Here is an 8,325-nt window from a genome sequence, read left to right on the forward strand (position 1 = left end):
CCTCGTGTACCAACCTCAAATCTCCAGTGCATCACCACTGGGTACGTATTTGAGAAGGCTGTCTTTCAGCAGCAGCACAGAACTGCATTTCTTGGAAGCGCAGCGGCAGTGTTTAGATACACCCTGGCTTTGACGCAAGGGAACGGCTGCTGGACCTTGACTGCAAACAGAGCTCCTGTGACCTAGGAGCCCCTGAGCTCCCAGATAGGAACAGTTCAGCTGCTCACTGCAGCCTGGGAAGTGCTCGGTGGCATGAAGCTGAGCAGCTTCACGCTAAAATGATTTTCTTCTTCACTCAGCTGCAATTCACGTGTGCTACTTCTCTCTGCTCTCACAGAGGTACAAGTGATATCAGCAGTGTCAAAGGCGTTAGGGGACTCATTGCACTTGTTCTGATTTCTCCATAGTGCTTACAAAGACTTTTCTGCAATAAGAAGATAAGTTTCCTTCCTGTCTTCCATGTTGCTTTGCTCCTGGACTTTATTTCCAACAACTATTCCTTCAGCCAAGCAGAGGGGAATTTTACAGCTCTTTCCACTCTTTTGTCCAGACATGACATTTGTTTTTTACCCAGTTTCCTGTTATAAAATGGCATTTCTTTGATGACTAGGGACTACTGAAGACATTTCTCAACCATAAAGCTTGATTTATGACTTCAATGCAGTTAGCCCCAGCGACAGACTTAGTGTGACGGCCAGGCTGTGCAATGTCCCTTGTCACCGCTGCATTAAAGCTGCTGGTGACTGCTCCATGGCACACTGGGCTGCAGTCCCATCATAGGACATGCTTCTGGACATCCAACAGCTGAGATGCATGAAGAAATGCTCAGCCTAACCTTTCTGCACTGTGAAACACTGTTAGCTATTATGGGTTAAAAGTATCATTTGGAGGTTGGTGTGCAGATAGAAACAAGCAGTACAAAACCAATACACGACATATGCTTAGTGCCTTATAAATCTGGGGATTGAGAGATGTAAAACACAGCAGGAACTTCCTCGAGTTGGGTGGGTGGGAGAAGGAGACATCTCTCCTCCTTTGCTTTTTTTTCCTTTATGTATGTTTTGATGTCAGTTTTATGGTATGCTAGCCTTCACACACAGTAATTTACAGGTAGCTAAGTTAATTTAGTTTCAGTCTCTATCTCCTATCTTTTTTTTTTTTAAACTATTTAAAGCACAGATGTTTTGAGCAGCAGTAATACTCAGAGAAATTAAGAGAGCCATCTCCTACCTGCTTTCTCTCCTCACCTTCCCTTGCCATAAGCACCCGCCGTGCAGCTACTGCTGTTCTTGGACAGTTGTTAAGCCAGTTTACAACCTTTCAGAACAACCCTACAGACTTCATTCAGGTTTCATATACAGAAATCACCCAGTGTAGGAGAGTGAATGTAGCACAAAGATCTTCTTTTTGTGCCCTGGGACACCTCTTAACTTGACCTGCAGTGCTACAGGCCCCTGTTGAACTACTCTGCAGAAGAATAAAGCCAGCCTAAGCCACCATGTGGCACTCTCAGGAGCTGAGGAGAGCTATTTGCACGTGTTCTCCCACATACTAGATAACCAAGGACAAGATATTTATAATGCACGATGCCCTTCTACTCCCAGTCTGCCATTAGATGGCAGCAACTGAATGTGGAATGAGAGCGTGCAGCTCTGCAAGTCCTACTTACCGCACAGCTTGTGCAGAGATTTCAAGCTTTTCACTTCTAGGTCAATGGTTCAAATCTGGCCCAGGTCAGGAGGGGCCAGAGATCTTCACAATCCGACAGCTGCTCAGCCTCCTCTGCGAGAGCAGTTTGCAGGTTTCTGTTTCTAATCTTGTGGATGAGTGTCTGTCTCATCACTGGTACTAATTGGCACCTCCACTTGACACATAACGAAGAGGCGGAAGATGCTCCAAAAAGACTGAATTCTCCTCCCGTGCTCTAGACAATTCGACAAAGGGATCTTGTGCATCTCGGAGCACAAGCCTACCCTCAGTAACAAAGCCAGAAGAATGCATTGGCTCTGTTCCCTCTGCGAGTAAATAACTGCCCAAAATGATCTCATTCCGGACAGGAGTGTGACAGTTGGGGTCTTTCAGCAGATAAAATTAATTTGTTATTAATTTAGGATATGATATTCAGATAGACTAATGATGGCGCAATGAAATCCCATCAAACATGTTGTAACACACGTTATTTACAGCCTCTATAACTGCAGGGACAAACTCCATCCAGAATTGCCTTACAAGGTGACCTAATTTGGAAAAGAAAACCTAGAGAATTTTCTCACATTAGAAGATACCTCACTGTGACTCCTTCCCTTACAATTTTAAAACCCTGTGAGGGACTGGAGCAACTGATACTCTCCAGAGAAATCCATGAGATAAGAAATGAGCCTAGCGAGCATGTGATTGTGATATAGTTCAAGCCTGCATGTGTATCACTCAGCTCGTTCTGTTAAGATTTGAGAAGCATGTCACTACGTAAATCCCTTTGGGCAGCTGGGCACCCCTCCAATGCGCAGATTTCCCTTGCTGCTAATGAATCAGCCTCTTTTGCTAACTTACCTCCAAAGCTCGTTTACTTGGAAACCAAGGGAGCGTAGGGAACAGAGCCCTCTCCGTGCATAACAATGACCTATTTTAGATACTTCTCCTCACGCGGTCACGGAGAAGGGGCAGCAAGAGAGTGCTTCTATCCAAGAGGCATTTCCTGGAATAGGTCCTAAACAATGTCAGGCCATTTCCATTTTGAGACCTGACATTTCGTGGTGCCAATGCCTCCACACAACAGAAAATGCCAATGAGAGTCAGGGATGGGATCCAGCTGCCTCATTCCAAGAACGCACACCCAGGTCCCTCAGCACACGTGGCTGTTATTCTCACAAACAGCCCCCTTCCATGGAAGCTGATAACACAAGATGGGAACGCTCCCAGTGCAGAATGTCAGAGGAAACTAAGGGTATGTTTTCTACCTCCAGGCATGTTTACATTGCTAGGCTTTCTCAGTCAACATGAGCAATCCAGCATGGGAAACAGACGCATGCATCATGGAATCTGTCCTTTCCCAAGCCCTGTGCTGCTAGACTGTTTCCCGTGGCTGAATTAGCTGGTATAGCTCTGCATGACGCTTCAGGAAAGACATACCTTGTGCCTCAGGAGGGAATGCTTGACCAGAGGAAATGTTTCATGTATCATCTCTTCTCTAAGACGTGGGCAACTGCATATGCCTGGGAAGAAGCAAAATCTTTTGTGGTTTTTCCACAGATAGCTTTCTGAGGGAAAATCAAAAGAAAAAGTACACTGTAACGCATGTGTTTTAACCCAAATCTCACCAGCCTGAGCATAAGGCTCAGATCCCAGGCTAGAACCCACTGGTTTCAGTCCATCTTTGGCTGATTCCTTGGCAGGCCAGAAGGGACTGGCCTTATCCTGTGTGACTCAGCAGGCATGGTACAACTTTAGAACTGCAGCATTTCTGTTACAAAAGTACCTGACCTACATAAAAACAGCCAGTGGTGGAGGAGAATCAGCCACAAGGGTTAAGAACTCATCCAGTGTACATTGCTTTATGAGGCTGAAGTTGTCTGGCTTCAGCTTTTAGCCCCTGGATGCGCTCACATCTTTATTATTAAGTTCTTTTCCAAATTACCCTTTCTCTTCTTGTGGTTCTCCTCAAGTCCCCCACCTTTAGGCAGGCAGATAAGCTCCCAAAAGTTTCCAAACAGCGTACTACTGAATGGGGCTCAATATTGGGCAATAGCACTGAATGTGGATAAAACCGAACCTTTCTGTGCCAGCAGAAGACTCCATCAATCCAGTGACCACTGTAGCCCTTCTGGACCTCTAGAGACCGGCACATTGTTCTGTGAGGTTTCATAACTGAAATGTGCTGTGGTTGCATGTTTGACAGGAGACCAGTGTATCACAGTGCCACTGTCAGCCAGTCAGTAGATTACTGCCTGTAAGCTGTCAACCCTACTGGATACTAGGCTAATTTAAAGGGATTTGTGGTTCTTAAATAAACCTTCACTGCTACTGGTTGCCCTATTATTTTCATTCATGAGTCACCTGTAAGCTCTTCCATTATTTTGACTAATGATACTTCATCAGCTCTCTTAAATGCTGGCACACAGCGCAGCTTTCTTCCCGTTCTCCTGGAACTTCCCAGTTATTTGCTGCTCCCGCAGGGTCCATTTCTTACCACCACTGACAGTTAAGGCTACTGAGTAAGACAAGAAAGAAAAAGAAAAAACAGAGTTTTCCTATCTACCAAGGGGCAGCTACTCAGGCTACATCACCTCCCAAACATTAATGGTGCTAACCAAATATGCTCTGTTCACTTAATGCAATTTTAACTATTAAAAAGGAACATTGTTCCTGACCCCTGAAAATTAGTAGGATATCATGATGAATGACTACTCGTAGCCATCTCAGCATGCTTAGTTTAACATAACTGCATCTACGCCAAGAAACAAGATGGCTGTATTTATGTGGAGCACTCATATCAATTCCCTGTAGTGCACATCAGGACACTGGGCAAAAGCTGGCACTACTCAGTCTTTCTGTGGTTCTTGGTTTGTAGTGACCACTTCGAGATAATTTGCAGAACCATTCAAGAATGTGTGACACCCAAACTGTCTTGATGCAGGACACAGCCCTGTGAGTGGTAAATCTCATCTCTGATTTCTTAGGTGCTTTGAGTATGAGGGAGATGACAGTAGGAGATCTTTCTCTTGGGATGGAACAGCTCCAAAAGTAGGTAATGGGAGCATCATCTCTACCGTTCAGTTCTGCCTGGGAGTGATTTCTTAAAGTAAGGTAGTGATCCTTTTACTGTATTTTTTTATTTTATTTTTTTGTTACTGTTAAAATAAACCACCTTTCAAAAACATAGTCCTGCAGAGAATGTTTGGCACTGCTAAATATATTTGGAGACACGTCATTGCTCCCAAGGAAAAGGAACAAAGCTCTCATCCAGCATCCTTTCCCCACAGATAAATGGCTCTTACTTAAGAGGAATTAAATCTAGATGGTTATTCCTTAGGGCACAGCTGTGCTGAAGTGATTTTATTAAGTGACTCAGAAATGATCATTCTGAAACATCTTTCTGGTTTGCTAGAATATTTTCTTAAGCAGCCATTTCATTCTTGGATTTTGTTGATCTGTGTTCTGAATCTTTGCATTTGACTTCTTAGCTATTTGCTGCTGCAGACAGCAGCTAACATTCCTGTCTGAAAAGCTGCATCTTGGTGGAGAAAGGGTCTGGGGACTCCAAACAATATTGTTTGGCAAAACAGGGTATGCAAACAAAGTGATTTGGCAGGTCTGAATGGCAGAGGAAATTAGTCAAGGAATGAAGAAACCCCTCCACTGCAAAGTTACCAATTATAGTTGTATTCAGAGCATTAATGGCTAGGAGTCATTAGAAGCTAAGGATTGCTTGGCTGCATCTGGAATGAATTGCTGGTCTCAGTCCAGCTCCTGCCTGACAGGTGTTCCAGAGATCACCATGAGAAATGGCCTCAGGCTTGGCCCAAGACTTAACAGAAAACACAGGGCTTGAATGGGATTACGAAGACTGAGCACAGACACGTTTGTTACCAAAAAGCAGCATTTTAAAAGGACGGTTATAGCCATAGGCTTTCAGGGGCACCTTTTCAAGGTCATTGTCTAACAAAGCAGATGCAGTTTTGTGTACCCTGTCTCAAGACTTACCAAATGTGTGTGCAAACTGCACAGTTATTGCACAAATGCATTTTAACCCCCAGACACCCCAATACAAAACTCCCATAAAATAGCATTTAGGCCTTTTGCAAGCCATGGGAGGCACCAAGCTCAACTCAATCCCATGGATTTTGAGATTGACTTAATAGCATGCTTGTACTTCTCAGGCAGGGATGGATCAGAGCACAAACTCAAGCAGAAGCCTTCTTGGAGAGGAATGTGGCTACAGCCTCCCTAACCACAGGACCCCTGCTGCAGCTAGTGAGAGAGCCACTTGTCCCCAGCATACCCCCTGTGCAAGGAGATGTCTCCTTGCTAGTGCCCTGCAAGAAGGCAGCGATGAGGGAAACAGAACGAGGAGGATTTTGCCATTTGCCTATGTCCCTATTACTAGAGCCAAAAGCCGCTGTTCAGTTTCCACCCTCACGCATGTGGCCTTTCTCCTCTCCACTCCATGTCTGAACACGACCAAAGCCACACACCAGTACACCTCTGCTAACACCCCCAAATACTATGTTCTTTGCTCAGCCAGCCCCTGGTCACCTGGGGAGCAATGTGTTGCTATTGCTGAGTGCAGAATTGTTGTAACTTACTACTTACGGGCAGAAACCATTTGTGGGCTGGGTAGCAGGGAAGACGTATTAGTAGAATATAAATAATAGATCAATACTGTAATGCCTTCCATCTAGTTTACGGGCTTCCTCAAGCAGATTATTTGTTAAGTAGAATTCTGGAGAAAAAAAAAAAAGTTATATAAATGTCCCAATTCTGCTGGTATTAGACCCAAAAAAGCAGGTTTGGATCCAAACTCAATCTCCTTCAAACTATGGAATGCTTCAAACCCTGAGTTTTTGTTTGTCCGCATTAATTACCAAGTGCTCCTTCCCTCGCTTACCCAGGCAAAGGCCTACACACCTCTAAATTCTTGCTCGCAGTACCATTTATTTGTGCAAGCCCCAATCTGACAAACTCTCCTCACTGCGAAAACTGCAAGTAACAACTTTTTCCAGCACTTTCAGTTCTATTTCAGTCCTGACTTTTCTCCCACACACCAAGCACCAATTTCCTGCTGTTTTGTTTTTTTTTCCCCCATCAGTGCTATTTTCCTCCACAGGCAGAAGAGGACAAACACAACAGTCCCAGCAGAGCTCATCCTTAGCCCCTGCAGCCCTGCTCAGAGCTTGGCACATCACCCACAGGAAGAGAAGCAAGGGGAAAAACCTGCGTCCCTGCTCCGTGACTGAGCCGCAGCTTGTCAGCTTTTTCACAATGTGGTAAGGAGGCTTACAGCTCTCTGTGACAGCTCTGCAATACAGGCTGATCAGGTTCACTTGGGGCCATGCCAGGCTCTCCTCAAATATATATATTATTTATTTATATCCAACTTGTGAGATGGAAAACTGGTTTCTATATTTAATAGAAAGTGCTCCCAGCAGATTAACCCTGGCAGTGCTGGGCTTTGGGACTTGGTGGGTTCTTTTTGAGTATGTGCTACTACACTTACCTTCCTTCTAGGTCTAATCCAACAGAGAGCTAGTGTCAGATAGCAGGATTATTTACTCTTTAGAGGGGAGCTGATTTATTTTCAACCTTTCAAAAGAACCAGGCTAAGAACCATATAGTTCTGGAAAGAAAGGCAAGAACTTGCAAGGGTTTTTTGAGTCTATTTGAATTTTGAAAAATAAAAGTTGGTTTTGGATGTAACTTTGAAACTGTGCCCTAGATACCACAGGAACCCCTATCCTGTGCTACTTTAGAAAGATCACTTCTGCCTTTTGAAGCCAAACTAAAGGGCACGTTCCCATCCAAACAGCAAGGTTAGAAATGCTGCATCAGCTGTGCTGGGGGATGCACTCTTCAAAGCACATTTGCCTGAGTGCTTCCCATGGCTGGAAAGCCACTAGACACATCCAGCCAGGCGACCCAGTAGCTGTGGTGCCCACGTGCATGGACAGCTGGATGCAGCATACACTTCACCTACAGCTGCTTGTAGAGCAGCCCTGCAAGCACAAGGCAGCATCTCTGGAATCAGTCTTCTGCCACCAGAGCATGAAGGACAAAACACGACAATAGGAAGGCTGTCAAACATGGGTGCAGACTGAAGGAATAAAGAGCAGTACGCTGTTATCCCCTAGCTCCAGCCTGGGTAAATTACATTCTTCAAATCTGCATTTTGACTCCTCCTTCAAAGGTATGCAGTGCCTGATCTCCCTACCCTGTTCTGAACTGCTGTGCCAGGCTGTGAGAAAGCACTGCGGTAACATTCAGTCCCAGACATGGGTACATTCCCGGAGCAGGGGGCACTATTTCTGTGCATTTCCTTCAACCCAGACCAGCTGAGCTTGTTTTGAACCTGACTTTCTATTTGTGAAAGACTTCGGGGATCCTTGGCTAAAAAAAAAAAAGAAAAAAAAAGACAGCTCTCCCTTTACAACTCGGGTTGCATTTCCCTTGTGGTACGTTGAAGGAAACTGAGACACGAGACACTTTAGCTAGCTTATGCAAAGCTACAGAGATACCAGCAGAAGACTCCAAGCAGAAAACCAGCTGTCCTTAATGCTGTAACCACTAGATAGCATCACCTTCCATTACACCCTGATCTCTTCTTGTCCAGAC

Source organism: Anser anser (genome assembly GCF_964211835.1).
Source record: "Anser anser genome assembly, chromosome: 12".
In the NCBI taxonomy this organism is placed as follows: Eukaryota; Metazoa; Chordata; class Aves; order Anseriformes; family Anatidae; genus Anser; species Anser anser.